The sequence below is a fragment of the Danio aesculapii genome, chromosome 6 (genome assembly GCF_903798145.1).
Source record: "Danio aesculapii chromosome 6, fDanAes4.1, whole genome shotgun sequence".
Lineage (NCBI taxonomy): Eukaryota > Metazoa > Chordata > Actinopteri > Cypriniformes > Danionidae > Danio > Danio aesculapii.
The window spans coordinates 31,832,008-31,838,007 of record NC_079440.1 but is presented as its reverse complement, the minus strand read 5'-3'; the positions used below and the strand labels follow the sequence as shown (position 1 = coordinate 31,838,007).

The 6,000-nt window shown below is 34.2% G+C and overlaps 1 protein-coding gene across 1 annotated transcript in view; it reads left to right on the top strand.

Annotated features, from left to right (window-relative positions):
* The first annotated feature begins 409 nt into the window (after positions 1-409).
* The window catches only part of dzip1l (DAZ interacting zinc finger protein 1-like), a 68,579-nt gene continuing 62,988 nt past the window's right edge, over positions 410-6,000 (top strand). Inside the window, exon 1 of the mRNA XM_056459069.1 lies at positions 410-484. The gene's annotated coding sequence lies outside the window, so the exon portion shown is untranslated. The remainder of the gene's footprint in view (positions 485-6,000) is intronic.

Genomic DNA, 6,000 nt, shown 5'->3' with positions numbered 1-6,000 from the left:
TATGTCAAGTAGGACATTGTTATTTTACAACATACATACATACATGCATACATGCATACTAACATACATAAAGAAATAAGTCATTTAAAGAATATTTACATTAATATTCGTAACGTTACCCTTTCTGGACTGGAAGAAGTTCGTATGAACATTCTGTTGAAATTTCTCTGTCCTCTTTTCACCTTAATCTGAAAAAAAGAGCCAAACTTCCTTCATAGCTGTTGGGATTTATAAACTATGTACTCTGCTTAAATGACTTTTAACGATACCTGAAAACAGAGCATGAAAACAGCCTTCTGTATCCTGAGGTCAGAAGTGAGTGGTCTCCATGGCGATAGGAAGCGCTTCTCTCGTAGCCCCGCCCATCAGCGATGGTTACCAGCTGTTAACTTCTCCTTTCAGCGGTCATCATGAGCTGCTTCAGTTTTCTGCTTCCAAAGCATGATTTTTTGTTTTGACGTTTTGTATCAGAGAGGAGCTTAAGGTAAGTGTCTAAAATCTCTCTTCTTTAATCATAAAGATTATCAGACATCACTTTTGTGTACAGTGTTGTCGGCGTTGCCAACCGGTGATCGCACAAAAAATAGCCCAACGTTACCATGGTTTATACATCGTTCTACCTTTAGTAGTTAATTGACTGTATTTTGGTATCATTTAAAGCGTTGTATTGGTAATATTCTGTGATGAATAATGACATTTGAGTTAATAAATGGCAATAATCTATTATAAATCGTTTAAATCACGTGTCAGAAGTTATTGGAGTAACGTTACACATGTTGAATAGAAACCTTCGCAGGTCTCATTTGGTACAATACATTTCTTTATTGAACTTATAAAAATATCTGCATGTAATTACATCTGTAATTAATTTCTGCAGTTACATTAATAAGTACACTATTTACAGATCATCCCTTACATCTTAACTCACCCTAAAACTTACCCATAGCACCTATACGTATCCCTTATTAGGAGCACCGGGTGCAATACAATATGAACACAGTAGGTACATTGTACTTAATTTGTAATGCCTATAAATGAGGCCATTTAATATAAAGTGAGGTGCAACCTTCTTTAAAATTCAAAATTGTGAAACAAATGAAGTCAAATTGAGTAATCCAGTACTACTAGGGGTGTAACGGTACACTGGAGTCACAGTTCAATATGTACCTTGGTTTTAGGGTATCACAGTTTGCTATGGTACAACAGGAATAATAACAAACCTCCAGTAATTGCTTCTTCTGTTTATTTTGAACAGGCGGAAGTGTTTTGTCATATTCAGTGCAGGACTGAACAGCTGCAAAACTTCTTGTGAAGCAAAAGTACAAATTAAACACAATAATGAAAAATAAACTTTATAATTCGGAAACTGCGTACTAAACATTAAAAAATTATGCTCAGCCCTCTCCTAAAACAAAGAAAAACAATAATTGTGTGTTAAATTCAAGATTTAGTTAGCTTCAAAACTGAAATCTCTTTTAATGAAAATGTTAGCACTGTGTCCATCCATAACAACAAGTGCAGAGGACAACAACTGTTATGTGTGTAGAGAAGTCACTCACTTATTCACAGACTGGACTTATGAGCTCAGAAGATTCTGTAGCAACACTACATTTTTAGAAGCCCATGTGAAGATAAAACATTTCTGTTTACGGGGTGTCAATTTTGCATGACAACTGCAAAATGGCAGTAACTACTCCTGGTATGGTTCGGGACAAATACATGTACCGCTATACCCTTACGTACTACAGTAATTTATTTTGCACAATCAATAGATTGATGAAAAGCTTTTCCATTAAGCAGCTCTTCAAATGTGGCATGAAGTAGATCTAAAGGGGTCTTCTGTATTTTGTTTGTTTGTTTATTGATCACATGACATTAAATTGTGTCATGCTTTGCTATTTCACACCAATATTAAGCTGTTTCATATTATTTAACAAAGTAGTTACTGTTAATGGCTTAACTAATGTTATGAATTGGCAAGGCAACTGATTTGGGATTCCAAACGCAGCTTTTATTCAATAGAATGGTCTGACAGGCTGTGCTCTAATTAACAATGTTAAGCTTAATCCAAAAGAGTGATCCAATAAACGAAGGCGAAGGTTAGGGCAGGCGGCAAACACTCATAAAACAAGGAATCAAAAACAGACAGGGCAAAACAAGAATACAAGATAACATAACATGATACAGAACACTGAAAGAGTGCGAGTGTCGTTCTTCTGTGTGTGTGCAAATATGCTGTGTCAGTGTAATTAGTGTCCTGATTAAGAACAGCTGTAGTGTGTAATCAGCACAATACATGAGACGATGTGGGCACGGCACTCCATGATCATCATAACAGCTAACATGATCAAACAATAAATAATACAGTTATTACAGTATCTCCTCATGTTTATTAAATCATTTTAGTTCTTGTTAAAGCTATAGTTCACCCAAAAAGGAAAATGTATTCAATATTTACTATTCCTCAAAGGTGCAGTAGGTGATTGTCTTTAGAAACACATTTTTTTGTTGTGATGGTTGAAAGTCTCTTCTCATTCCAATAGTAATGATTTAAGTAAATGATCTAAATGTATTTATATGTATTTTTATATTCTGGATAGCATAAAACAAAAAAAATGTTCATCCAATTAAATATTGTCGGAATGACAAATAACTAAATTACGACAGGTATCAAACCGTCTGTCAACAAATTAAAATTTGAATTTCTGCACAGCCTCTTTAAGCAAACACATACTGTACGTCACACGTGCATACACGTGAAACACAGATCTACCACTGACAGAGAGATGTCATCAGGCAAACTCTGCATTGACCTAAACATCTTTCTGAAAGACCAACGTGGCTTTGTATCCATGAAAAGAAAGATTGTTTCTGAAAGGGCATCTGCCAAAAATGCAGAATCAAAACTTTTCTAAACACCTGAATCAATATCAGAATTACTTTTGCACACAGGAGGGCAATGACGTTATGCAGTTCAAAACCCCGGCAGAAGTATTTCTTTTAGACAGGTATGTTTTAAAACTATTTTAGCCACGCAAAGCTTACAGTATGTATACTGTATTGTTGTTTATGAATGGGTTTATATGCATAGAAGTGTTGTTCAGCCACTGAAAACGTTTGGCAAAAGATTGGCTATTTTCAAGTTCATGGGGTACCTTTTATAGCATCCATAATATAGTCGGTTAAATAGACCTGAGCATTCGTTTAGTTGTTTAAGTGTAAAAAGAGAGAAAAACAAGCAATGTACGATAATCAGCAAGCACAATTGAAAATGAAAAGTCACTCGTTTTCTTGGTAACCTACAGTAAGTGTAATGTAAATTGATTAACAACTAGATAAAGTGCGTGTCTCCATAGAGTTTTCTAACTGGAGAATGACATGATGTGTTATATCTAATCAGTGCACATTCGCACATTCATGACTTAAGGAAGGCTTGGCTTTGAATGGCATGTGAGGGTTGTAAAATTTTTAAGCTATTATGTTAATGCTAGCATTCAGGCAGATCACCTACTGCACGTTTAATTGGTTCCAAAGCTTTATGATAATCTTTGTTCTGTTAAACACAAAATAATATATTTGGTCCCACTTTGTATTAAGTGTCCTTAACTACTATGTACTTGCATCAAAAAATAAATAAAATGTATTTACTGTGTTCATAATGTATTTGAGAACATTTGTGGTGCTCTTGAGTTGGGATAGAGGTAGGGTTATGGACAGGTTTGGTGGTACTGTATGGGTAGGTTTAAGGTTGGGTTAAGGTGTAAGGGATGGTCAAAAGTGTATTTACAAATGTAGTTACCGAAGTTAATTACAGATGTAATTACATACAGGTATTTACTCAAGCATAAGTACACATTAAATACATGTATTTACACAATAAGTACATCGAAACAAATGATTAATTTCTGTGTAAGTACATATTAGTTAAGGACACTTAATATAAAGTGGGACCATATATTTTTTTAATATATTAATCATTGACTTCAGTAATATGTTTTTTCCTACTATGGATGTCAATGGCTAATGGTTACCCCTCACTCACTCACTCACTCACTCACTCACTCACTCACTCACTCACTCACTCACTCACTTTCCTTTGGCTTAGTCCCTGTTAAACTCATGTCGCCACAGCAGAATGTACCGCCAAATTCTCTGACATGTGTTTTATGCAGTGGATGCCCATCTAGCCTCAACCCAGAATTGAGAGTGCACCAGTTACCAAGTTTCTTAAAAATAAAATATTTTTGATTTTGTTGAATAGAATGAATTTTGAAAACTTCCATATATGTGTTTCCTATGCATGTCAAAGGGTACCAGTTAACAACTTTCTTAACAAATCTTCTTTTTGGTTCAACAGAAAAAGTAATCTCAAAAGTCTGAAACTACTTGAGGAAGAGTAAATGATCACTTTAGGCTGAGTTTAGCTCCAACACTGATCAAACAAAGCTAAAGCATCTAAGTATTATCTGAAGGAAGACTTCAGTTACAAAACGATACTTGCTGTTTGTTCAAACTACCTATTTAAAATGAGCTGAAACAACACAATTCTTGAGTTTTTTGGTGGGAAAACTTAATTCTTTATGCTTTTTATCCACTTAAATTAGTACAAACTAATAAATTAAATTAATTCCTTCATGACCGTGTTCGTGTGGGTTTTCTCTGGGTGCTCTGGTTTCCCCCACAGTCCAAAGACATGAGGTATACTGTAGGTGAATTGAATAAACTAAATTGCCCATAGTGTATGAGTGTGTGAATGAGTGTGTATGGATATTTCCCAATAAGGGCATCCGCTGTGTAAAACATAAGCTGGGTGAGTTGGTGGTTCATTTTGCTGTGGTGATCTTTGAAGAATAAAGAGACCAAACTGAAGGAAAATGAATGAATGAATAATTCCTTCATGTGGGAATCCAGCGTTTTGGTTTTTACTATGTTGGTAATGAAAGACAGGTGTGTTTGATCAAAGTTGCAGCTGAATCCTGCAGGATGGTAGATCAGGAACAGGGTTGAACAGCCCTGAACCATCTCTTTAACTCACAGTGCACTAAACATTGTGAGAAAGCACATCTTTGGATGTAATAAAACATTAGTAAATGTTGGATTAATACTGTAAAAACTAGTATAATACTGTAAAAACTAAGAAGTAAAGTACCTTCTTAGTTCATGTTAGTAAAATCTTTAACATTATCTAAGGGAATCTTATTGTAAAATGTGACTAATATGGATATATAATATCGGTAAGCCATTGTTTAGATGCAGTCAGTTAGTCTGTAAGTGTGTGATTTACAGGTGTGTCTGGTTGTCTAGAAACAGGAGAGGTGAAATTCTATTAGTCGGGGTTTAGTTTGAGTTGCAGAGAGACAGTGTTTTGTTTATATGTAAACTCAGTCTAATCTAAGTCAGCAGAGACACTATAACACTGAATCATATCAGAGCGAGATGAACCCTTACCCAGCACATTTTCAGGTAAACATAAAATTGCTCTTTAAGAAATATGAGATCTTTCTCATACTCATTGAGTAGATCTTGTTTGGTTCTGTTGTTTTTTTTTTTTATTTCAGTACTAATGTTCAGTTTGTCTATCTACTGCAAAGAACATAGGATTTGTGTTTTTTTTTTTTTTTACACACATTTCATTCTTTACAATGTGCTAAACCTTCATAAAAAGTAAAATCCTAAAAATAAAAGTGCATTCTGTTGCCTGACAATGGCTTTAGCAGTTGTTGTCATAGAGATCATTGAGCCTTTGACTTTCATAGTACATGTGTGTTGTTGTCTGCAACTAATGTACAAACTAACTAACTAACTAACTAACTAACTAACTAACTAACTAACTAACTAAATAAATAAATAAATAAATTAACATAAGAAGAAAGAAAGGGAAAAATACTTTTAAAAATGTTAACAAATGAAACTTTATCATTAACTGTGAAAAACAAAATATTACTGTAAATGTCTCAAATAAATAAATTCATAAAAACATGAACCAAAATTAATATTCTG